The following is a 27,464-nucleotide window of genomic DNA, read 5'->3' on the forward strand; positions in this document are numbered from 1 at the left end:
TGCAAGTTGATTGGCAAAGGACCTGGGTACAGGGCCAATGATCCAGTCTACTTTGGAAAGGTCAAAGTTTTTGCCAAAGACTAACCCGTTAATAAGTGGCAGAGCTAGGAATCCCATGAAGTCTGTCCAATTAGGGCATCGGCATTTAATCACGCTTCTATTTCTTTGTATAAAATAGGGACTTGATCTGCATGTGGATTTATCAGGGTTTACGTGCAATTCAAAAGGCTGTTCTTCTCTTACTGCTTTTTCCTGCTGCCTTGTGCATAAGTTTACTTTCAAGAAGATAGTGTTGATCAGATAAAGAACTTATTCAAAGAACCAGATGGCCTTCATTTCTTTCTTCCTGATTAGCTAAATAAAGCTAATAGTCCAACTGAGAGAGACTTAATTTTACAGGCTTCCATGGGAGGCACGCTTATTGTTCACAGCTTCCACCCCCCCTCTTGCCTTCCTTGCTAGAGGCTCTGCTCCAGCAGCAAAACCTGAATCTAACATGAATTTTGCAATAAGTTGGATTTTTACAAGGAGTCACCACATAATGGGTAGATAGGAGAACACTTCTCTTTAACCCTGTAGGTTAAAGGTGTGATTGTATTGTTTTTAGGTTCTCCATTCTATGTCTTCTTTGTATTTGTCTTGTTTTAAATGGCTTTGACCAACAGCAGGAGTTTGTGCAGTTGTTTTCAGATAATGTCTGCATTAATGTTCCATTGGCAAAGGGCTGATTGTACTGGAGACCATATTCGGGAATTGTAATGTAAAAATTACACTGAATTATAAACAGGCAGGGACACATTATGATAACTAATTATTAAGCTTACAAAGAGGCCAAGTGGTACTTGGTAAATCTTATTATTTAGTGTGGTGGAAAAACTACTTTGCGTCAATGGAAATACTGCACTGAAGCATTGTGCTTCTTATGCAGAGTGAAGATAATAGTGGCTGGAATACAGGATCAGGCATGTGTTATGTGAAAGGGGAGAGGCTGAAAAAAATCCATTTGTATTTTTGGCATATTGTTTTAACATAATCCACATGCCTTCCTAATTTAAAATGTGAAAGGTAAACAAAGTTTATACTGCAGTTATATCTATGGAGAACTGGTTAAGTCTCCTGAGCCTAGACTCCAGTGTTAGGGAGGGAGGATGTGTGTGTGTGTGTGTGTGTGTGTGTGTGTGTGTGTGTCCTGCTCACATTTGAATTGTGCATTCACATTGCATTCTTTTGCAAGGATGTGCCATTTTTAATTAAGACTAAAACATAGTGGGGTATTCTAAATTAGGCCTGATTATAATTGCAGATGGCAATTGAGCTTTTGGAAGCTAGTTTCTTTAACTGTTAAATAAAAATTGTCTTTTTTAGCATTGGCTTTTCAGAAGCTCAGTGGTGGTTGTTTAGGGGAAAAAAAAACCCTTTCACCTCTTTATTTCTATTGAACTAAATATCATAGCATATCCATTTTCTATTAAGGGTGTTTGAAGAAATTTTTCTTAAGGTTTTCTTGACGATTGATTAAATGAAAAATTTTAGCCCATGAAACTAAAGGTCCTGTAGGATTTCTGTTGATGAATATGGAAAACCTACGCCAGATATTTCCCAGGTGGTCTCCGGATTGTTATTGAGTCAGAGCAATGATAAAGTAGCAGTTTTTTTTTTTTTTAATTTTACAAAGGACCTTTGATCAGGAGCCTTCTACTGTTGGTAGGCAAACTTGACTTTGTTCAATGTCCCGTAAAAGTTTATGGGCATGCTCGACTATTGCCTGGGTGGGCAATGGATGTATGCATGTTGTTCCCATCTTATACAAACCATATACATAAAACTTTTGCCTGCTGGAGGGTATGTAGACCCACTAGACTAGTGGTTCGCAACCAGGGGTTCACAATCCCCCCTCCTTTACCCCCTTGGATATTTGGCCATGTCTGGAAACACTTGATTGTCAGTATTGGGAGGTGATACTACTGTCATTTGATAGGTAGAGTCCAGGGACGCTGCTAAAACATCATACAGTGCACAGGACAGTTCCCCACAGGAAAGAACAGGTCTAAAATGTCAAAAGGGAGGCTGTTGAGAAATCCAGCACTAAACATTGACCTCGTCGTGCCCTCCTTTGTCTCCCAATGTAAAAACAGGCACAGATTCACCATGGACCTAGTGCATTTTATTCTCCCATTACAGTAACAATGGCTAGTAGATTAAATTAAACTTGGAAGAATCCAGCAAGTTAGTGGAAGGTGAGTGATGGACCAGCAGTATGTCATGTAGGTAAGTGATATCTTTGACAGAGCCAGAAGTTTGCAACAGACCGGGTAGTGGATTTGCATATGGGCTTTGGGGAAATTGAATTGCTTTATCCCCCTGGGAAGTCTATCTTTGTTAGTTAGAGTAGATGTCCTTAAATGTTAGCTCTAGTAAGTGATGGATTCATAAAAAGTTGGTGATGAAAACATCTTAATAAACAAAATCATGCAGTTGTGTTTTACTCCTTCACATTGAATTCTACCTAATGAAGATCGACTGTGTACAGCCATCGCTGCTGAATTTTGTTGCATTTTGTGTATATAGATTGGAAAATTAGGAGACCAGGGAACTAGTACTGAGTTGAATAACAAAAGGACTTTCTTGAATGGCGCCACTATTGAGTTCTTTTTTTTCTGCCTTTTGTGACTGGTGGAATAAGGGAGGAGGGTGTCCTGGGGTTTATAAACAGCTGATAACAACAGGCTTCATTTACATTTTGTAGCTTGTGTAGCTCCTGACACCCTCCCCCTTCAAACACATATGTAGGGAATTGAAATTGCGGTTTGCCTATTATGTATTGGCAGTAATCTTTAAAAAAAAATTTTATGTTTCAAAATCAGGCAGCCAACAGCAGTAGCCAGTGATATATGGTGCTATTGATGTGAATTGAATTTGCAGAGGGAAAAGGGGATTTGGTTGCAGTATGAACTTGTAATGAGGTGGCCCCACAGATTTGTAATGGTCAACCATTGTTTGTGCCCAGAATCAGCTAGGAATCAAATACCTTTCAAAGAGAGACTGAAATGAAACTTGAGTTTTTAAAAATTTTTTTTCTCTAGCTGATGGAGTGGTTCCCAAGTGATGTCATTTAGTTTGGCTATTGAAGGTACTGGAAGTTTACAGTCTACTCTTTTAATAAGTGTGTGGGTCAGTGGTCTTCATTCATCTGAATTCATTGTCTTATCAGTAAAAAAAAAAAAAATTGACCCATGGCCCCAATATATGTATATTTATTATTATTGTATATGTGGTCTTATACTAAATATTATGTAAATTATAAAACATAAAACTGTAAAGCATGAAGTAACCACTATTATGATAGAAGGTAAAATACTCTTATCCCTGGAGCACACCTGGGTGCTCAGTGCTGGAACTGTAGGTGCTAGTATTGCCTTAGGTGACAGTGTCAGGTAATGGGCATTGTCAAGTCATGGAGAATATTGGGTATCTTTCCTTCCATATTACAGGCATTAAAATTAAAATAAGTTTTAATTTTGAACCTTTCCTATGTGTTGTGTCAGTTGCAGATGGGATGGGATTAATACTAAACATTCAGAAGTGGTTCTCTGTCCAAGATGTAAAGTGTAGGATAGAAATAGAGTAAGTCAACTACAGCTGACATCTCATGTTTTATCTGGATGCTGTGCCTTAGAGGTTTACTTCCTGGTTTACCTAAGTAATTTTCCTTCTTTGTGTCCCTCCCTCCCTCCTTTCTTTCCTTTTTTTGTGCCTGGGAAGCATGTGCCATGGGAAACTGGGACACAGTGTTTTCCATATATGTTTCTTCTCTGAGGTCTTTTTCTCTGAATGGGGTTTGAAGTTAGAATAATTATAGTCCTTGAATGAATGAAGGAAGGAATCAATAGATTTATCCCTTATTCTAAACTGTACTGATTCCGTGATCTTGGTGGGCAAGCTGGTAAATTTCTCTGGTTCTCTGTTTTCTTATCCGTGAAAGGATATCATTGCTAACCCATGTAGTTCTCTGCAGGGTTAGGTGGGGTGCATGTGAAGGAACCAGCTCAAGGCCTGGCATCAGGTAAATGCCCATTTAATTATGGTATAATTATTCCCTCAGCAGTCCTTGTCTTTCTTGGAATTCTTGAAAGTATTTCTCGAAAGCCTTCACTCACTCTGGCCAACAGGGATTTCTCCAACCTCAGAGCTCTTAGAAATCAAAATGGCAAGTGGTATACAGTATTTGCTGGGCACAGTTATATAATTATTTGCTTTCCCCCAGTCAGTTTGGTTTCTGGAGGGTGGAAACCAAGTCTTTGTTGTGTGGTTGGTTGCTTTATCTTGCCTGTCTCCTAAGCACCATGCTGAGTGTGTGTGTGTAATCAAAGAACTAATTCTTAGTTGTTAGGTTAAAAGACATTTTTCTGTCTTCACATGAGAAGACTTAAGGTTTTGGTTGAATCAGAGGACTTACTTTGGAATTAGAGAAGGTGAATGAGGAAGGGAGAGCTGGAAGGATTTCAGAAAGGAGATTTTGCTAATTGTAATTAGTGCTGAACAGAAGTTGGTACACTTCTGTAGTTTTCCATTGTCAGTCACGTTGGATGATAATTTTTTTTTTTTTGCTATTATTAAATGACAGATTGCAGCACATATTTTAAGAACTGCCACCCATTTTGATTTGAAAGATTATGTTGTCAGAATTGTAGACATTGCAGGTAAAGATCTAATTTTACTAAATAACAGGGACTTATGAATCTTGTAAATTACTTTCCTTTTGCAACTGCAAGTGTTTGTCTCTGATTTATTATGCAAATAATTGTAAATCCTATAACTTAGCAAAGTGCAACTTTTCCTGTGTTTTAGAATCTGTTTTCTGGTTTTGCTCATTTTGTAACAGGCTTACCTTAATAGGCAAGTATCAATTGTGTGACTAACTGAGCATAGATGAAGGGCAATGCATTGTGGTTATTTCCAGTTAGCAAATTGCCTCTTAATGAATCAGATTAAGTGCCTCAAGTCATTTCCTTTTTTGCACGTTGTCTTTAGGAAGGCACATTTGCATCCTAAGTACAATAAAGAGAGGTTATTATTTTGCTACTTTTACTAAAAGTAATAATGTCCTTTTTTTCCTGTTCTGTAATTTCAGGCATCACCCCAAGACTGAAGGAGAGACTAATTTTGCACTGTGTCGTAACAGGAAAATATCTCACATGCGTATCAAACTGATGCAAGAGGATTTCCTTGTTAGCAATGGGATGGAATTTGACTTAAATCAAAACGTGGCTTTGGAAGAGTACTGTGTATTTATTCTTAGGGAGAAGGAAAACTAGGATAAGCAGCTTGGCTAGATTAGGAATTTGGACAGTGGGAGGTCATGGCCAAGTGGTGTTGGAATGAGTTGGCCCCTGCCGTGTCTTGTTCTTAGGAATGACACCACTCAAGAACCAGATCTGTCTCTGGCAGAGATTCTGGTTGACTTGGCTGGGGAGAAACGGACATCTGCATGGATAAAGCAGAGGAAAATTGGTGGTTTGCAACCTGGAGAAGTGGGGGGAAGGTACCAACCATGAGGTAACTGCAGCCAGAGATATCTTTCTCTTAAGGTTATCTGCCACATGGCTTCAGTGGGTTACCAAATGCTGAAGCAGGAAGAGGCTCTGAGGTCTTCAAGAAAGCCCTGGGGAGTGAGTGACTTGTTGAGGGGTGCTACAACTGTGGGTGTTTAGGCTAGTTTTCCTTACCTTTGCATCTGGCTAGAGAATTGGTTTCTGAATGATGCTATCTAACATTGGGAAAGAAAATCTCTTTCAATTAGCTGAGACTGTATTGACAGTGAAGTAGAGCGGATGCCTATAAATGTAGGCTTTCTATAATTGGGAAGGAGCATTTAAAGGAGATGTGAAGAAAACCTCAGTTGCTGTTTGTAGAAGCCAAGTAAAGGACTATCTGTCCAAGCTGCTTATCCTATTTATCTGTGAAAGGCTTCACCTGTTTGAGAACTACAACTATGACGTGAACAGATACCTGGGGAAGAGTAGCAAGAAGAATAAAGTGATTCCTAAATTTTATTGCCAAGCACCAATGCAGCCTCAATTATTTATTGAGAAAGTGCTGTTGTTTGTGGTGTATCAGAGGCTCTGCCGGCCTTACTGAATCTGTGGATGTTTAGAGGTTCTCAGTTTACTTTCAAACCAAAAGGAGAGGCTGCTATACTCAGGAATAGCTCCTTGTAGGTTCAACCCTCTCCTACTTTTTTTCGGTTAGGACCACACCCCTTCACCAGGCTTTGGGCTTGCCAAGGGTACACTATAGCATGGGGATTCCAGGGATGGGTTTGAGCTTAAGATGAGGCTTGTGTATGAATCCTGAGTCTCCCACTTAATAGCTGAGAACTTGAGCAAGTTTTAAACCTCTTTGGGCCTTTGGTAGATTTGTTTAATCAAGATCCGCTCCCTCCTTTCTTCTAACTGAAGCTTTACCTTAATGGGATATCAGTGAAACTGACTAAAAAATATCCTCATTTCCTAACTTCCCATGCAGATAGGATGGTTGATGAGTTACAAGCTGATGCTGTCGTTTGGGGCTTCCAGGAAGGCTGTTCTGAATAGATTCATTCAGGTTGGAATTGGGCTGTTTGTAATTTTTCACATTTTGCATTTTAGATGTAAAATACAGATGTGATGGCTTGGGCCTATAGCAGCCATTTTGAGACCACGAGGAAAAGGCCAAGGGCATGGCAGAGATGGGTGTCTTTGAGCTGCTTAGTGTCTACTTGCAGCCACCTACCTCCAGACTTCTTGTTATTTGAAAGAAACCAACCCTTATTTGTTTAAGCCTTTGTAACGGGTCTCTGACAGGATCCTGATGCCAAACCTCAGATTCCCCATCTGTAGAATGAGGACAAAGTATTACACTTATGCTGTGGGGTCATTCTAAGGATTTAATGATAGTATGTGCAAAGTGCTTACCAACCTGACTGACAGCTGCTACTTTTCTTTTGAAATTACTGTTACCGTTATCACATATTACGTACATATTATATATGGGTAAATGTTTTAGTTCTCAAGGATTGCTTGTGGTAACAAAGTGCCACAAAGTAGGTGGATCAAACAGCAGAAATTTACTGCCTCACAGTTCTGGAGGCCAGAAGTCTTAGATGAAGGTATCAGCGGGGTTGGTTTCTTCTGAGGGCTGTGAGGGAAGGACCTTCCAGACCTCTCTTCTTGGCTTCTGTCTGTGTCTTCTCATCATCTTCCCTTTATGCATGTCTGTGTGTCCAAGTTTCCGCTTTTTATAAGGACACCAATCATACTGGATTAGGGCCCACCCTAATGAGCTCTTTGGAACTTGATTATCTCTGTAAAGACTCTTATCTCCAAAAAAGGTCACATTCTGAGGTACTGGGAATTAGGACTTCAATATATCCTTTTCTTGCGGGATACAGTTCAACCCAGAACAGTACATGTGTAACATATTATCTGTGAAATTTTAGTCTCTTACCCTTTTTTTGGTGACAAAAAAAATCTTCACAAAAGAATCAAATACTTCCTTATGAAAAATTGTCTTCCCTCCCAAAAAAGGGTTTCTGTTTTGCAAATGGCTTTTAACTTACACTTCTAGATTCTAAACATCAATAAGGGCGTGTCAAAGGGCCATTTGTTGTAGTTTTATGGCAATGACTATCAGTTTTTACGGCACTTCTGGATTTGAGTATTTACATGGGTGAGTTTCAAGACCATGACTAAGAAATACAAGCAACTACTGTCATTCCACGTTCTTTGAAATTCTTTAGAATAAAGTGTCAGTGTGGTCACAGCCTTACATATTGTGGGCCATTGGTGTTCTTGGTGAAGTCACGTGACAGTGATGCCCTGGAGTGTCACCCTAACAGTGTGCCCAGGATGTGCTACCTCAGGCTATTTACAGTGCGCCATAACAATACTCCTGAACATCTCAGCCTCCAATGGAAGTTCAGTTGGGTGGGACTGGCTTAAATCACATTCCAAGTATAAAAATGTAAAAATGCTGACATTTCCACCGTTGTAAAGTTTCTAATACTCTTTTGAAATCTGGAAAAAATTGTTAACCCCATGTTCGTACACCTGCTTTCTTTTTCTTTGCAAATAATTCAAGCATTGAGACCGTTACCTCTGGAATAAAGCAGAGTAGTTTATGCATTAAATAAATAACTTTCCTGTCCCGACAGGGTTTTTTTTGATGATCACTTGTAGGTGACATTATGTGTTTGTAGGGGCCTGTCTTCAAATAAAAGGCGTAATTGAAATACAGCTGAATAGGAATCAAGAGTGTGATTTGAGTGTAAGGTAAAATTGATGACATCCTTTATTACTTTATAGATGAATTACTTTATGGCGGCCTATTTCCCGATAAAGCTTTTTTAAAAACTAAAAATGCATTTCCCTACACGCTAATCGTCCATCCTGACAACAGCAAAAAAGAAAGGCTGTTTCCCCCCTCCCTTAGCAGTGATAATAGAAATTGCTTATTGCTTGAAAATCTATATTTGCCTGCTGGTGTGCCATTAAAAAGGGATTTTGTAGCCTGAATTCCATTTTTTATTTAACGTAAGACATCAGGGGTTACATTTTCCATATTGGCAGATTGTGGAATGGGTAGGCGACTTGATCGTGATCTTTTTTATTTAGAGCGTTACCGTTTGAAACCTATGTATGCCAAGGAATTGAGAATGTTTACATGTGAGACCAAAAAAGACAATATTAGGCTTAGTTCTCTGCATCCACTAAATTATTAACTGTCTCAGAGTCAGGAGCTCAGCCAGGAAGGGAAGATCACCGCTCTTTCACTGGTGGGTCTGTATCCTGCAGCTGGGTGCCAGCCTCTTGCAGGGTCAGGAGTAAACACTTGGTGGAGGAGGAAGTCTGGTTGGCTGGTCGTTAAAATGTCATCCCATTTAATTTACATGGCCCATCTCACCACCTATGATGTATTCTTGGAAAAAAGAACACTAATTAGATCAAGACTCTCGATCAAATGCTGGGGACAGAGTATAATGTGAAATGACACAATTGGAATGCAATCAGCAAAACCCAGAATGACTGGAATTTTATTTTTACCTCAAATGACTGTTTATTCAACAAATATATTAAACAGTTTAAAGAGACAGAGGAGAACTTTTGGATTAAAAGAGATTAAAGAGACATATCAACCAAATGCAATGTGTGGGCTTTGGATCCTGATTTGATCAAATCAGTGTTGTTGTTTTTTTTTTTTGAGATGGGGAAATTTGCCTACTGGATGTTATCTAATTTACGGCATTATTGTTCCTTTTTAGGTGTAGACAAGATAATAGTGTTAGAATTATATTTTAAAAAGTGCCCTTATTTTTTAGTGATAGATCCTGAATTAGTTATGGTGGAAATTACGTCTGGGACTACCTTTAAGTTAATCCAGTTGGAGTAGAGGGTGGATCAAGGGATAAAGAAATAGATTTTCCATATATGTAATTGTTGAAGATAGGATATAGGTGTGTGGGGACTCTTCTATTTTTGAATGTTTGAAAATTTCATAACAAAAATTTAAAAATAATCATGACTTACTTGTGTTCCATTCTTCATGTTGACTACTGACTTTACAAGACCTACTTTTTTTTCAGTATTGGGTAATAAATATTTTAATATACTGTATAACCTTTTCCCTCAAAGTAGGCTAAATGTGAATATGATCACTAACTGCAGCAACCAAGCCTCTAAGAATTGGCAGGTTTTATTTAATGACCCATTTTCCTTTATTTGAACTCAGCCCTCTGGAGTAAGACTTTTTTTCATCAGACATCACCCTCCCCCCACCCCCTGAATGTCTTCGTAGGAATTAGGTGTTTAATTATCAATGGGAGGATTCTTTATTTGCTGAATGCAGTAGAAGTTCATTAAAAGTAGTTCAAGATATGAAAGATTCAAATGGGAGAACTTGGGGGAAATGAGTAAATCTGGTCTCTTGTATCCTGGGTTTATTAAGGTCAAATGAGGTGTGGTTTAACATTCTGCAGCTTTTAAATCTAGCCAAAGGAAAATCTTCCTGTGCCTTGGTCGAACATTCCTGTGTGAAGAGAACAACAGCTACAGTAGGACACTGCCAGAGTTTTTTGAGGTCATACCTGAGAGCTTAAGTTTAGATAGCTGGGATAAGCCAGGATTTACGGAGCGATCTATCCCCAGTCTCCGTGTTGTGCCATTACTTCCATTTTTGTATTTTCTTCATGCTGCAAGTAGGTTTTTGGAGTGCCTGCTGTGTATTCAGCTCTGTGCTAGGCACTGAGAACGAAGGCAAACAGGCATTACGTTCTTTTTGCTCTTTTGTCTAACTTTGCCTAACTTGAACATGAACTGTTTCCTGTTCCCTCTCGTGATTCTCCCTCATTTTCTTGTCTTCGTTATCTGTCTCTTTTTCTAGCAACATTGCCCTATCAGCTTCTAATGATGTAATACCCACGGTGAGGGTAAATTATTTGGAGCTAGGAAAAAGGTGTGATTAAGTTGAAACAGTTTGGAGGTGAGGGAGGGAAGGTGGGGTGAAGAGGTATTATTTATCTGCATTAAGAAACATCTAACTTTCTCCATCTAAAAATCACGCAAGGTGAAAATCACTCCCATTTTACAAGGAAGGAAAGGAAGCTCAGAGAGCTTAAGTAACTTGATCAGGATCTCATGGCTCTTAAGCATCTTTGTTGATAAACGCACCCCAGTCTTTAGAAAGTCGAGGTTGTAACTAACCCGCCATATTCAGTCTCTAGGGTGTGGGCAGTTTTTCAATGAAACATTGGCCATCTATTTTCACCATGATGTTGCTTCATATTGATTCCATCTGGGAAGTTGAGGGGCAGGCACTTGGGAGTTAGGCATTTGTGCTTTTAAGCAGTTTACTTTGGGTACCTGCACCGACTTCAAGGTTGTGTAAATTAGATCTATAGCTCAAATATTTTCTGGATAAAATAGGGGCACAGGAAGGACTGACAAACATTGGTAGGTTTGGTTACTCTGAAATGGCTTTGCTGGCTCTTTGTCTGCATTGCTGCTTTGTTTGAACCTTGAAGTTGAAAAGGTCTCCTTGATGATATATAGAGATCTTTGTGAACAAAGCTGCTTACGAGCCTTGTGGTAGGTAGGAAAACAGTATCTTCAGAAAGCTTGCAACTGATACTACTTTTGGGGTCTCAGGTAAGAAGGACATAAAAAGGGTAAAGGCTTACTGTAGATTCTTTTGAAGACTCATGGAGTTTGTGAGGTAATAAGTGGTGGATTCCAGTTGATCTCTTAGAGGCTCTCTGGGTTATAAGTGTGCCCATGTTCAGCTTTGGGTTCTTTTTCTGTCAAGGGCTCTTCTGTCAGGCTAGTGAGGACTACCATGCCAGAAATGGAGTCTGGTGTTGGAGCAAATATTTGAAAACAGTTAGAAGGTGGATGGAGAACAGCTTTTCAAGTAATGGACAGTAAATCATGGAATTGGAGAAGTTACTGCGGTCATGTGCCCAAAGACACTGAGCATGGGCTAATGACAGAGGTGTGCATTCAAGTGCTGTTTCTGGGCCATGGGGCGGTAGGAATTGGTCAGCTGGATGTATGCTTTAGATGGATGATCTTATTGGTAGGAAATGAAGTGATGGGGGAGAGAACTGTATGCTTGTTTCCTGGACCTTATTCCAGATCTGTTTTTATGGAGTTGTTGGCCAGAGCAGATTTGAGATAAGCATTCAATAAAAGGTTGTCATGAACTTTATTCTGAAGTAGTTTACTTGAGCCAATTCACTTAATGAACCAGTTCCACTATTTTGGCTTTCCACCTTCCTATCTGAATACGAAAGCCACATAGAAATAAAACATGAAGTTTTCTTTAGTGTTTTAGATACTACACTTGTTAATACTTTAGTATTCTATGCTTTCTTATTATAGCGACTTTTTTTCCAAGTCGGAGATGTTTTGCTCTGTTGTCCACCTCCAGTCAGAAAAAAGTTACTGTCTTTATGGATAGCTCATGGGGGATCTTTGTAAAAATGGGCTCAGCCAAAGGAATTTTCCAGTTCAGTTGACATTTTTTGCAATGTGTTTGTGGTTTGGCATGGCTCAAAATATTTATCATCTGAAGTTTCTTTATCAACAAGGGTAGTAAGAAATATTAGTGTAATTTCTCCAAAATGCTATAGTAATTGTCAGCTTAGAACATGCATCTTTAATGAGAAAGGAGGACATCTTGTCATTTGCAGCAACGTGGATGGACATTGAGCACATTATGCTAAGTGAGATAAATCGGACAGAGAAAGACAGGTACTGTATGATATCACTTAGATGTGGAATCTTAGAAAGCCAAACTCTTTGTTTCAGTTAGTCATCCCAATAAGCAATAGGCCCATGGTGTAGGTAGTATTATCACTACTTACATGTCAGAAAACTACATCATAGAAATGAAGCAACTTGTCTATGGACACAAAAGTATTATCTAACCCCAAGTGTTAAGAATAAGAACCAAAATTAGCATTGTGCCAGTTCTTTCTCTGACTCAAACCTTTAACCACTCTCTTATACTGCTCTCCTTTAGATGGTGGCTTCCTGGCTTTGTTCTCTGTATAGTCCCAAGTGTATTCTTCAGACGAGATTGGGACTTAACTGTGATGTTCTGAAAACCAGGTTAAGAACAAAGGATTCTATAGATGATTTAAAACACCAAGAACCATGAAACCTTTGCCTGATTAAGGGCTAGATTTGAATCTTCTCATTCTAATTCTATCTAGAATGCCTGTTTCACGTGTGTGTGTGTGTGTGTGTGTGTGTGTGTGTGTGTGTGTGAAAAATCTTTCTTTCTCAAGTTATAATTGAAGTGTAGGCTCCTCCTCTTTGAAGCCTTTCCTGATCTCTTGAGAAAAACAGGTTCTTTTTTCCCCGACTATGACCCTTATATCTTGCACTTGGCTCCATTGAAATTAAATGTTTTCACCAATATTTTACTTAAAGTCTATAAATTCTGTGGAGTGTGAGAGGCCATTTATTATTATTTTTAACTGCATAGCACGGTGGTTCTCAAACTTTAGCATTCAGTAGGTTTGGAGTAGAATCCACGAATTTGCATTTCTAACGCCATCACGGTTGATTTTACTACTGCTGGCCTGGACCACAGTTTGAGAACCACTTATGTATCAGTGGACACATAAAAATGTGTTAAATGGACACCTTACTCTAAACGGCTATTTATTCCTGAGAACAAGCTGCTCATAAGTTTTCAGTATGAAGAGTGATAAACCAGTGACCACCAGGTATTAAACTGAGTTCCACACAGAAAGAATGGAGTATCAAAAGAGATTACAGAAATATAACCAGACTGTCCTGCTCTCCAGAACTGAGAGTATGCAGCAGAATAACTATGAAAGAAAAAAAAGGAACCTCCAATTTCTGTATCTTCTGCTTTGAGTCTTTAGTTACTTTGGTGTGTTTATCAAAAATACGAAAACCAAATTGAGTTTGCATTTTTCAATGGGGTAGATAACACACAATAGGAATTACACTTGTATTTGAAGCATTTCATGGAAATCATCAGATTTAAAACAGTTGTCTGGACCTATGTGAAATCAAATTAATTAATCAGTGTTCTTCAATAAAATAATTTCACATTGTATTATTAAAGTAAACAAATAATTAAGACAAACTCATAAAAGCAGAGTAAAATGATGGTTACCTGGGGGTGAGGGGTGGGGGTTGGGGAATAGGACAGCTCTTGTTTAAGGGTACAGATTTACAAGTACTAAGTAAACCCTAGAGATCCTAATGTACAGTATAGTGAATACAGACCATGTTGTATTATAATTAACAAACTTGCTAAGAGACTAGAACTTAATTATTCCAACCACTAAAAAGATAATTACGTAATGTGAGAGAGGTGCTAATTAGTGCCACAATGGCAATCACATTACAATATGTAAATATAACTAACATGTTATACACTTTAAATTTACACAGTGTTATATGTCAGATATATTTCAATAATAAAAGGAAATTGTATCTTTAAGATGAACTAAAATTCAAATCTTGAGACTGTTTGGGGATAGGAACTGTTTTTGGGATTGCGGAATCAAAGCTAATGGTTGTAGTTTTCCTACCCTGAAATTGTAGTGAGAATAAAAAAGACTAGCGATTTTTTGCCGGATATATCCTCCCAGATTTGTTAAATGAGTATCATTTCCTAAAATTTACATTTGTTATATACAAACACATATTGCCAAAATTTTTAAGCCCTTTGTTTTTGTAAATAGTTTGAATACTATCAAAGTATTTATTCTACTCACATGTTAAGACCCTTTCTTGATCAGTAGAGAAAAGGGAAATTGCAAACATATGCAAAGCTTACCCTTTAGTGATGTAGGCACTGGAGGTAAGACCTGTGACCAGACATGGAAATTCCTTTCCAGGAATTTACAATCTAGGGACAAAGATGGACCTGTAATCAATTGTAATAAAATGATGTAGTTGCTTTGATGGCAATCTGGTGTGTGCGTGTGTGGGAGGCAGTGTAAACCAGTAATAGGAAGTATCAGTTCTGCAGAGGTGAGATTTGAGTCTAGAAGTGAGAAGGTACATAGATAATGCTTATAATACTGGATTGAAAGCGATAAGTATTAATGGAGGTAGACAGATAAAGTGCTCTTTGTTTCTAGAGAAAGAAATTACTTGTTTTAGGAGATGAGGGAAGGCCTTGGTGAGGATGATGACCATTTTGCTCTGCATTCAGCAGCGAATTGCAGTTTGCAAAAAGCTTTTAAGCATATCATGTGTTAGTCCCATAGAAAATCTGGGACGCAGTTGAGCTACATTAGGTATTGGCTCAGAGAGGTAGGGCAACATACCTAGGATCACACAGCGAGTTTGAATTCACCGCATGTGTTTGAATTCAGCATTAATGACTATATTCCACAAAGGACCAGAGTGATCACATCATATCACTCCCCTTCATTCTCCCCTCCTCTCCCCTCCCTGCCTGTGGCTTCTCATTACATATTGGGGTAAAGCTTTCACTCTAGACCGTGGTCTGCAAGGCCCCACACGATCTGTCTTCCTCCCAGGACTAGCCTTGGACAAGCCCCCTTGCATACCCTATTGCTGGCTGTTTCACGAACACACGAAGCTTGTTTCCACTCTATGGTTCTTAAGCTCCAGTTGCATAGGAAGCCACCCCGCAACCATCCCAACCCCTGTTTTGATTTGGTTTATTGTATAATAGAATCTCACCTTGGGAAGTCTTCCCTGACCCCTGCATCTGAAGCATCAACCTCCATCAACCTCCATCTCTCTTCTCTGTGTTAATTTTTGTTATGACACTTAGCACTATTAGAAGTTAGAATTTTTTGTTCATCTGTTTGTTGTCTTGTTTTCCCAACTAGGAGTTTCATGATGGGGCGTGGCAGGGATTTTTTTTTTCACTGTCACCCTAGTGCCTGGAATATAGCAAGCACTTGATAAGTTTTTATTAAGTGAACAAATGAACATTTAATTGCTTAAGGTACGATTTTTAAGAGCCCGAAATGAGAGTCATTGGAATGACTTTGTAATTTCTAACTTATAGATCGAAAATCTGGAATTTATTTGGGACAAGCCTGATGTGAAACACAAACTTTAAAAACATTTCTTTTTATTATAGGTGGCATACAATATTATATGTTTCAGGTGTACTACATAATGATTCAATATTTATATACCTTAAGATGATGAAATAAACTTTTAACTTCACTTTTGGATTGTTCATTGCTATTGTATAGAAATATAGTTGACTTTTGTATACAGAGGGTGCCAAAAAAAGTATACATATTTTAAGAAAGGAAAAAACTATTAAAATTGTAATACTCAGTATCACATGTACCGACAAGAAAAGATGAATACAAGTCACGTTTGACTTCTGTAGTTGCAAGAAGTCCTCAAAGTGGTTACCATCAGTGTAAAGTGTTCACTTGTATCGCTGCGCATGCTGTTTCAATTTCTTCACTAAGTACCGCCAGTGTAGCCTGTTTTCTATGGTACAGCACATCTTTTAAGGTCCCCCCATAGGTAGAAGTCAAGGGGTGTTAAGTCAGGAAAACGTGGGGAAACTCAACCGCCCCTCTTTGTCCTATCCATTGTTTTGGCAAATTCTCATTGAGGTCAGCTCTCCCGTCTCAGTGGAAGTGCGAACGACAACAGTTCTTTCGCCGTTTTCTTTGACTGTCCTGCCTGTCGCATGATGACGTAAGAATTCAATTGATTAACGCCATTTTTTGAGCGAATGTCATACTATACATTGGTACCATAATTCATTTCAACATTGAAAAGTAATACATTGATAGCATCTCTTAAAATGTGTATACATTTTTTGGCACCCCCGGTAGTCAACCTTGCTGAATTCCTTTATTAGCTCTGATAGGTTCGTGTGTGTGTGTGTGTGTGTGTGTGTGTATTCGTTAGAATTTTCTATATACCAGATCATGACATCTGCAAATAGAGAGTTTTACTTCTTTCTTTCAAAGCTGAATGTCTTTTATTTCCTTTTCTTACCAAATTGCCCTGGCTAGGACCTCCAGTGAATAGACGTGCCTCCAGAATAGAAGCCGTAAGAGTAGACACCTTATCTTGTTCTTGATCTCAGTGGAAAGCATACAATCTTTTACAATTGAGGATGATATTTAGCTGTGTGTTTTTCATAGATGCCCTTTAGCAGGCTGAAGACGTTCCCTTTTATTCCTAGTTTGTTGAGTGTTACTGTAAAAGGATGTTGGATTTTGTCAAATGGCTTTTCTGTGGAAACTAAACTTTTAGACCAGAATTCTTTTTAAAGCACGGATTGTAAGACAAAACTTTCCTTCTTGACCCTCACTGAGCAGAGGCTTGGGAGTGTCCCCCTTTCCTTCTGCGAGCTCCCTAACTACATGGGGCAGTGTCTGTGGCAGGGAGACCTGTCTGAGGAGATGCTTGTCTTCTGGGAACAGCTCTAATGATGGACATTCCCTGTAAGTCTCAGAAATAAACTGCTGGAATGTGGTGCCATATCTGATGTGCACCCCGTTGGCATGTTTGTTTTGCGGGTGTAGTACTGTCAAAGCACTGTTGAATGAACTGATTGTGAGCTGTTGATATAGTTCAGACCTTGGCAGTTCTCTAATCTCCTTGAAGCTTTAGTGTTTGATTGCATTTGTTTGCCCTGCAAATAGTCACCTGTGTAAGTGATCTCAAAGTGAGAATATATCTAAAGCTGGTATTTATAATAGACAAGGTTCCAAAGAGAGCTGCGACCTTGTAAAATACACATATGGACTTCCTGAGTGTATAATAAAGACTTCCACTCTCTGGGGCCTGTCAGACAACTGTATTACAGGTGTGATTTGGTTGCATGGGACTTCTATTTTTTATGTTAAAATAGTATCCAGTAAAATGAGTTAGTGTAAAAACAGGCTGTCAAGCATGATGAGAATGAAGGAAAAGGTAGGATACTCCAATGTTGTATTGTGTTAATTTAGTAAGTTCAATAGTTTGAGGCTTTTTTTTTTTTTTTTTTTTTTTGTGGGATGGGGAGAGTTCTACTGTCCAATGTTATAGTATGCCTTCATTAAGGTATTAAAATAGCACTAATATTTCTTAAAACTTCTACATATTTATTGGAAAACAACACACACATTGGGCTTTCTGTTTAGGAGAGGGTCCTGCCCCTTTTAATCTAACTGAGTGCTACTGGATGGTGTTTTAGTTTTAGTTAGAAATGTTTATATTATAGTTCATCTAGTGTTAACTAAAAATGTTGAGGTGCTATCACTATGGCTCATGTGGTTAAAAATCCAGTGAGATGCTATGAGAAGGCCCTCATCAGCATGTTGTTTAATTCTTACTAATTAGCCTATAAAGAATTGATTTGTTATTATTATTATTATTATTATTGACTCCATTTTACAAAAGACTGAGTCTTGGGCAAATTGCTTCCCTAAGGCCATACTATTAAATGGTGGAGTATGGATTTGATTTCAGCAGCATATCTGCACATTTTATAATCCTAAACATACCCTAATTCAATTAATTTTTCAGTCACTTAAGTGTCATCCATGACAAATATTAGAATTTTAGTATCTTAGGGATGGTTTCTTCCAGCTTTCAGCCCACAATTAAAATAGATCCTTTTGGTTGTATTCTTGACCAGAAATCAGGTAGTCTCTGCTTGAATGCTTCCAGTACTGAAGAGCTCACTCGTTCATGTTGGCAATCTTTTTTGTTTTGGGTAGGTTCTTCCTGATTTTGAGCCTGTCTGAATTAGCTTTCCCAGCAATTATAGTATACTGCTCTCTGTATTTAACCATACAAGCAACTAAATGCTCCAGATTTTTTTGGTGACAGTTTTATTGAGACAGAATTCATACAGCATACAATTCACTCATCTAAAGTGTCTTTCTTCTGATCATAGAGTTGTGCAACCATCACAACAATCAATTTTAGAACATTTTCATCACCCTCCAAAGAAATCCCATACCCTTTAGCAGTCACCTCCCCATTTCCCCTCAACACCTCCTAGCCCAGGTAACTACTAATCTACTTTTTCTTTTTATGAATTTTCCTGTTTCAGATACAGAAATGAAATGTTACAATATGGGGCCTTTTGTGACTGGCTTCTTTCACTTAGCATAATGCTTTCAAGGTTCATCCATGTTGTTGCATGTATCAGAACTTCAGTCCTTTTTATGGACAAATAATGGTCCTTTTATGAATATACTGCATTATGTTTATCCATTAATTGCTTAATGGAAATTTGAGTAGTTTCTACTTCTTGGCTATTATGGATAATGCTGTTATAAGTATTTGTCCCAAATGCTCTGTTGACTGAACAGTGTGGTCTTCTTGCTCCTGTACTGTGTTTACTTATTGGTTAATATGAATATAATATTTTATATGGTAAAATCTTATGTGGTTGGTTTTAGTCTGGTTCTACCTTGCTGGATGTTTGAAGTTTTGGCTCTTCGATGGATTGTGTGATCTGTTCATTCCAACCTTGTATACTGTGCCAATTGGTTAAATTTCCATTCTCTGTCTTCATATATAGCATAGATCAAAATACTGTGCAGGTTGGGGGTGGCTTCTCTACTATGTGACTTGTTACTGTGGAAGAGGCAGTGTCACCTCATCCTAGCCACTGGTCTGTAGAATTAGGGGACTAACCCATTTTTATGTTAATACAAAGTATTACTGGTTATAAAAACATCCTTTTATTTCCCCCAGCACCAAGATATTCTGGTATTACAAGATTATCTATGCAAATTTCTCATCTCTAGTTAGGTTAGTTAGTTGTTTCATGTTCCAGCCCAGACCAGAATATGAATTTTGGCTCTTGCAGCACTTATTATCAGTATGACCATGGACAAGTTAGTTGATGCTTAACTTGGTTAATTTTTTCATCTGGGAAATGAGGATAATAATAGCACACACTTTACAATGTTATTGGGAGGATTGAATGAAGGAATCCATACAAAGTACTCAACGTTTGCAGGGCACATTGTTAGGGGCTGTGTTACGTGCAAGAATATGTAGACTAGAGAATTTTGTGTGACTTTCTCGGTGACAGCTGGAGCTACACAGATCAAGCAGAAAACACCTCCTGTTCCTTTGGAGCCTTGTTCCCTTAAGGTTTCAGTTTCAGAAGGAAGTGAAGCTGTTTATGATTCTGGAGCACACGTTGGTGAAACTTGAGATTTCTTAGGAGTTGACCAGGTTCCACACTGCCCTTCTTCAGCAGTGTTCTTCGATATTTCCGCGTGTGTGCTCTTCATTGTTGGCCATACACCGTAAAGAAAGACGTCAGTCACCTCTGAAACTCTGCTGGTCACCACAGAGAGAAACTTCCTACACAAGAACATAGCCCAGCCCTTTGAGGATCTGCCTAACTAGTGATGGTGATAAATTAGGATAGCCATCTTATTCAAGTCTGTGAATTATTATTTATTCAGATTGGAATAATCTCGTTAAGAGAACTGTGTAATCTCCATACCATCATCAGATTTCAGTTATCACTTGGAGCTATGAATCAATCTTGTGGAATTTTAAGGACACAATTTAAAGAAAACATTCCTGGTGGCCTTTTAAATGGGGGTTTGTTGTCATTAGATTTGTCAAATCTTTAGCCACTATTTTTAAAGTTGTGGTACAAAGTTATTATTTGAAGATAGTCACACAGCGTGACCCTTTGAGGCCTTAGGAAAACTAAAAAGGCTGAGGGAAGACAGACATCTTATTGCTGATTCTCTTTGGATGCTGTCATGGAAATCATCCTGGTGTTTTTCTTTTCAAGATTAAGGATACTTAAGTTAATATTTGTATGTAGTGTTTTTTTTTTTTCTGTTAGGTTTAACAAATTGTCAGGACTATACCATAGAGAGAGATTTCTCAAATTTATATACAGACCCCTTATCAAAGGAGGAACTATCCTGCAAGAACTCTGTGAATTTGTCCAACCCCCACAAACATACTTAAGTTTTAGTGCATGAAGGTGTCTTTTGACTACCAATTATCAGGGTTGTTACTTGGTTTGCTGTTCATAAGTGAGAATATTTTTAGTTTACCATAGATATAAAAACCTTGAACTTGTTGACTCTGGAGAATACCCTTGTAGTCTTTCAATCCCATTTTGAGAAACCTTGACCCAGAGGTGAGCCAATTGGTAGGAAGTGAGGGCTCTGTATCCAGAAGGTTTCAGGTTTCATATTCATGAAGCCCGAGGTCAGGCTATAAGATGCGATCCTTTCTTCCAAGATTTCGTTTGGTTGCAAATTTGCAGGTAATTTTATTAAAAAATTATGTGTGCATATGTATATGTATGTATAACTTAAGTATATATTGGATTGTCAACTTCAAGTATTAGGCGATCTTTTTTACAGCTGATACCCACATTTTCCTTAAATACCTGGTCATTGTGCTACACTATCCCTGCATTCTTGCCTTGCTCCAACTGCCTTGAGCTGCACTCTTGGGTAGTTAGTTTCTTACATGGCTTTTTACTTGGTACCTGCCAGTTTCTATTTGTGGCTCTTGGACTACTTAAGAAGGTGACGATGACTCAACTCGGTTACCTAGGTGTGGACTTGTGAGTGAGGAAACTGTATTAGTTTCTTAGGGCTGCCACAGCAAAATGTAAAACTACAGACATTTGTTCTTTTACAGCTCTGGAAACCAAAAGTCAGAAATCAGCCAGAGCCATGCTCTTCTCTGAAGGCTCTAAAGGAGACTGTTCTTCCTTCGCCTCTTCTGGCTTCTGGTGGCTGTTGGCATACCACGACTGTGGCCCCATCTCTGTCTCTGGTCCCACTGCCTCCTCTTCTGCCTGTCAAATCGCCCTTCGCCTCACTCATATCGCTCTTCTAAAGATGCTTGTCATTGGATTTAGGATCCACCTGGATAATTTTGCAGAAACACCTCCTCTCAAAATGCTTAACTTAATCATATCTTTTGCCATGTAAAGCTAACATTTACTCTTTGACCATATACGGTGATATTCACAAGTTCCGGTTACTAGGATATAGACTTATCTTTCTGGGGGGGTCGGAGGGGCACTCTTCAGTCCCCTACTGTAACCTAAAGATCTCGATTACTTCTAGCTGACAAAAGCACAAGTTCAAAATTCTGGATGCTTACTAGAAGTATATCGCTAACTCTCAAGAGCTGGTACTTTTCCATCCAGGGAACTAGGTGATGTGTTGCATCATTCTCTGTTTTTTATTAAAAAAAAAAACACGTAGCACATACTAGGCACAGGATAGGGGTGGGGAGACATCCTTCAAAGAGTTATAGTTACTTGGCTGACTTTAACTGGGTTTGCATTCTGCTGGAGATGCGGTGCGTTGCCTCCTACTTTGAACTTTTACTGCCCACGAGTCATCCAGACATTTCCCTCACTCTGCCCTCTCAGAGATTCCTGTCCCCAGTCCACGATGGACAGCTTAGTTTCCTGGTTGAGAGCTTGATGTGAACATGAAAATGTATAGTGGCCTTAAGGGAGGAAATGAGCTCATGTGGTTGGTGGGCGAGGGACAGCCATCTTTGTCTTCTCTTTCCTCAAAATGAAAGCTGCCCTCTGGAGAAATCAGAGTAGGACGTGATGTGTAGACCCTGGCTGTTTCCAACAGTGAAATGGGCTTTCTCTCCAGGGTGTGATAGGTGTTGATCATCATCATCTTCATCTTCATTATTCTTTCTCCTCATGTATGAAACTTGTTAAGCATATACAGAGGGTTAGCCCCTGTGCCAAGTACTTTCTGCACCTTACCATATTTATTCTCATACAATCCCCAAAGGGAGCTAGCTACATACTATTATCGTCCCATTTAACAGGCAAACACTTCTCAGAGGAAAGAAGTTACCTGTTTAAATTCCTGTGGCTAGCATGTGTCTGAGCTGTCTGATCCAGAGTCTGAATTTTATTGTTAAATCATCCTGCCCCATTATTTGTCTTGTAAAATGGGCTCTCAGGAAATGAAGTCTGTCACAAACTGCAGTTATTTTAAAGGTAGTACAGTGATTTATTCAAGGTCCACTTGCTTTTGGATATTTCATGGCTCTTCTGGTTTCTTCTTTGTTCACTATCAGAATGGAACGAATCTGGAATGAACAGAGGGCCCTCTTCTATTGAGTATCTTTTCTCTTTTGTCAGTGCTTGATTGGGAAGGTATTTGCCCTCCAGAGCAGAGGGTGATGGATCGATGGTGTTCCTCAGCCTTTGGGAGGTCTCTGAAGAACTCAGCCTAGAGATGTGGAGGGGGTGGGGTACCAGGGAAAGCTCTGCCAGCGTTGGCCACAGGAGATCTAGGCGGGTTGTTTTCTGATTGTGTGAAATTAGAGGCATATTTACAGAGAAGAATCTGAGGCTTTATTTACTTTTTGGTCCTTTCCTTTGAGTGTCCCTGTTAGCTCCGAGGTAGCACTTAGGTTCTAATGAAATGAGTAAATTCCTTTCTCCTTTGTTCCTTTCAGCCTAAGTCCTCCTCTCCCTTCCTCAAATATATATAGAACATCCACCATAAAACATTCTTGATGTGGGCATTTATATGAGTGGGACAAAATGAAAACCTCAGGAAAGCAAGAAGCCATAGCACATGGTTATCCTGTGGCTACAGTTACATTGTGGTAGTTTGTTAGCCAATAATTATTTTTATTAATGGGGGGGGGGGGAGAGAAATGTTGCAAATGTTTATTTCTCCTTGCTTTCTTCTGTGCCAACCATTTTATTAAAGTATTTTTAGAGGAAAATTACTGAGTTAGTTGGGACTCTCATTTAGATAATGGTTCCAATTCATTTAAGGCTTATCAGCTTTTGTGTTTCGTCCCACTGCAGACCGGCTGTGGTTGTTTAAAAAATGGGCCATTAGTACTTACATAGAAAATCCAGGTTTAGGAGTGTTAACAGATACCTCATGAACTCTGACAGCAATTAAGAAAAAAGCCAATTTCTTTGTTTGGTTTGGGAGGAGTGGGGCCCAAATCTAGAAGTATAGTCATGGGATGTAATTTCAGTTCTTACGCCTTTTAGAAAAATTAAAAGCAGGAAGTAAACCTTGCCTGCTGCAAAGATCTGAAATTTAGGATGGATGGGTCTAATTTGGTTTTGCATTTATATTTAATGACCCAGGTCTCTTTCCTGTGGGCTGGTGCCCATTTAGCTAATGAATGCCTTCTGAGGTGACTTTGTTGGCCATAAGCAGGTCACGCCCTGCTTCTCCAGCTGGAAGCCCCGGAGGGAAATATGGCGCTGTCACCAGCGGGGTTATGGCAGGGTTTACCTGCAGAGCTGTTTTCGCGCTCCCCACCTGCCTGGATTGTTAGTTTATAAAAATCAAAGGACCAACGCAGAAGTCCAAGTGCCGACCCTGAGTTATTAAATCGGCCCCCTCGGCCATTTTTCACAGCCTCTAGCCGCGCACCAGCCAGACCCTGACCTCGTACTGTGGTGCGCGCCTTTCTCCGCCTCGGGCCCAGCCGCCTTCCAATTTGTAAAGCCATCGTTAAATTGAGTTCTGACTGTTGATTCCATTTTTCTCGTGTACAGCTTGTCAGTTCTCTCTGCTTTGCTGCCCTCGTGCGAGGACCTTTCTTGGCTGGCCTTGAGGGAGCTTCTGTTGGGTTCACAGATGCCTGCTTCGGGTTAGGTGGGTAGCCCGGGGACCTCTGACGATTCTGGCAAAGCGACCGATGAGTGAGTGGTCTGAATCCAAGAGCCGGTGGCGAGCTTGTGGCCCGCCACCCCCTGAACAGGTCTGCATTGTGCCGCAGGGCATTGCGGAGCGAGAGCCATTCTGGGTTCTCTGCGGACCCCGCGTGTCTTGTTTTCGCTGTGCTTTGTGTTGAGTGGAAGGAAACTAAACTCCAGTGCGTCCATCCTGACCTCTTGGAGAGCTCCTTGAATTCCAGATTTGACTTGACAGTAACGAGGCTTTTGGTTGTGGTTCTGTGATTCTATATGTGGTGGACGGTTAGATGTCTAAGTATTATTTATGTATTTTAAAAATTAATAATAGCTTTCAGTACTGAGTAACCTAGTAGTAGAGGAGGGGAGTTTTTTCCTCAAAGAAACTGTAGCTGAAAATGAAGACTCAGTGATGGAAATAGAGGATCGTCATGTTTTACCCCACTAATAGGGATCTAAGCATGGGAGGGACATCAACACTCAGTATCACAAAAGGGGACAGCCAGATTAAAAAAAAAAAAGAAAGAAAGAAAAGAAAAAAACACCCGACTGTGTTTAAGTGTCCCAAGTACCATTTTTCAGGAATTACAGAGGAGTGGAAAATATGGTAAATAGCACCATAAGATTATTATAGGCCAAATTACAGACTGGCCAAGGATCTGGAGGTTTTAATGAAAAAATTGCAAGTGGGAATGGAGAGGAAAACCTATAAATTAAAAAGATTTTAAAAGACATGCCAACCAATCTCTGTGGACCTTGTTTGGATCCTGATTCAAATGCATTAGCTAGTTAAACAATAGGCATTTGGAAAATTTGAACCCTGATTGGAAATGGGATCGTATTAGGCAAGTATTTAACATTTTTTTAGGAGTGATAATGATTTTATGGATTACAAAATGAGCCCTATATTTTCAAATATTTGTAGATGAAATGATATAATTGAGATTGGTTTCAAACAATATGCAAGGAGGGAAGTTGGGTGGGTATTGTGAAGTAAGATTGGTTGTGGGTTCATAATCTTGTGAAGCTGGGCCGTGAGTAGGTGAGGTGGGGCTTCTGTTTATTCTACGGTTTGTTGGAAATTTTCCTTAATTAGAAATAAAAAAGGAAGATATGGTAAGGTATATTAGGAAAAAGCTTTTCCTGGTGTAAAAGCCACATGGGTTCAATGTGATAAACACAGATAAAATAAAAAAAGACAGATAAGATAAAATAAAATAAACACAGATAAAATGAGGTAGTTACCTTGAATACTTCAGTTTATTTGTGTGTACATGTATATGTCTCTCAGATTTGTTTTATTTGGATGAAAAGGAATACAATTGTACTCTGCTCTTTTCATGCAACTGTTTATTTTGCTGTTGTCCCAGGCCATTAAATACTCCTCTAAAACCTTTAGAATTGACTTGATTTAATGCTTGTACTGTGATTTTATTAAATTATTTCCTTATTGTTAAATAAATGGGTGCTTATAATTTTGGATCTTATAATGAGTGCTATGATGGAAATCTTTTTAACTAAATCTTAGCACATATCCTTCTTTCAGAAAATTCTTGGAAATGCTAAGGCAATATTCATCCCCAGTATTTTGCGTAGCTTTTGCTTATAGATATATTAAACAGATATATTAAAGATGCCATCTTTATAACTTAGGTGTGGCCATGTTGCGTCTGTAAAATGCAGTGAGTATCTAACATTTTCATCAAGCTAAAAACAATGATCCCACCCTAGTCTTTGACATTTATTAGTCTGAAGGATAAAATTTCCTTGTAAGCGAGGAGCACTGAAAATGCAATAGAAGGTGACCCTGTGTGTTCATATTCCATGCAAGTTTGGAAAAAGAACTTCATACTGCCCTCACCAGTGTTTTGAAATAATTGGGTTGGGTGTGTTGGGTACGGTCAGCTGCTCGGGTTGTTTAGAGACCTCATAGAAACATATATTTTGTGATCAGAGGGCCCTCTGATGTGGAATTTTGTACAAGGCCTTGGAAAGTGGTTAATTTCAGCATAGTGGTTAAAGGCAAAGGCTGTAGTGTGGACAAAACAGAGTTTGAAAACTACTGTGCTCCACGTAGTTTTGTGATCGTTGGCAAATGACATGAACTTTTACCTCAGTTTCCCCACTTGTAAAATGGTGGCCAATAATTAGAGCTACCTTATAGGGTGGCTGTGAGGAGTAAATGAAATAATCGGTGAAGTAATACATGTGTTTAAAGTGATTAAAGCGGTGCCTGGTGTGTAACAATGGCTTTATGAATACTAATTATTGATATTCTAACCTTCTTAGAAGCATTTTAAGGCATTAAATGGTTACATATAGTAGGCAGTCAGCAAATGCTTGTTACATGGGCAGTTTGATTGTGTCTTATAATAGTTAAGTTTAATTTAACTTCCAGATCACCTAGGATAACCTTTTTTCTCAGTTGACCATTTACACCCTGTAGAAAGGAACAAATTAGGCTTCTGATCCTCCCCCTGCCCCCTTTGGACTCTGTGGAATCAAATCCTTTGTGTATCGCACCTGTGCTAACAGAGGTGCTCACAATCACATTTAAATTGTCGTGCCCACCTACAGAGTTTCAGCAGATGTGTGAATATTAAGTTATTAATAACTAATTGGGTGCTAATTACGTGCCCTGGAGATCTCAGAAATGATAAAGAGGTGTCACCTACTGTGTCAGGCCTCTGTTCAGCTCTGGAAAATCATTTTTGTCAGATGTGTTGAAGTTAACTTTGAGCTTTAGGCTTCAAACATTGTCTCCCACAAGCCTCGGTTTTATTTTTGTGCGTTGTGAAACCTTTCTGTGAAACTAACGTGACTTACCTTAAGTCGGAATTCCATATATCATTTCCAAAGAAGGGGATGGCCGATATATGTGACCATAGATTTTCATCTCTGAGGGGATAGAACTAAGGGAACTATGTAATCCCAGAGAAGAACTAAAAGCAGCTGAAGATAATTCAATAGTGGTTGTAAAGCCAGTGGATTTTTCGTGTATTTTGGGAGATGACTGTTTATGATAGGTCCTAAACTTAGATCTTGCAAGATTTAGCTTCAGTACTAAGTATATGGGTTCCCCACTCCCCCACCCCCATCAGTGGTTTGTCTTCCATCCCAGTTTATGATAGTTTGGCTTTCTTTAACTGTAAGAACCTTTGAGTTAGAAGTCCTGGCTGCAAATGGGCATGCTAGGAATATGATCTATAAGTATGATATCCAAGATTTATGAAACTGTATAAAGTTAAAAGATGTTTTGAATGAGATAATGATTGAAAATACCA

The 27,464-nt window shown here is 39.0% G+C and overlaps 1 protein-coding gene and 1 pseudogene across 3 annotated transcripts in view; one reads left to right on the plus strand and one right to left on the minus strand.

Annotated features, from left to right (window-relative positions):
• Positions 1-23,996, minus strand: part of LOC109445754 (U1 small nuclear ribonucleoprotein C pseudogene) — a 28,799-nt pseudogene extending 4,803 nt beyond the window's left edge.
• PTPRG (protein tyrosine phosphatase receptor type G) overlaps positions 1-27,464 on the plus strand; it is a 693,857-nt gene that overhangs the window by 54,588 nt on the left and 611,805 nt on the right. The window lies entirely within an intron of this gene.

Source organism: Rhinolophus sinicus, chromosome 5, assembly GCF_057876585.1.
Source record: "Rhinolophus sinicus isolate RSI-liver-muscle chromosome 5, RSI-T2T, whole genome shotgun sequence".
Lineage (NCBI taxonomy): Eukaryota > Metazoa > Chordata > Mammalia > Chiroptera > Rhinolophidae > Rhinolophus > Rhinolophus sinicus.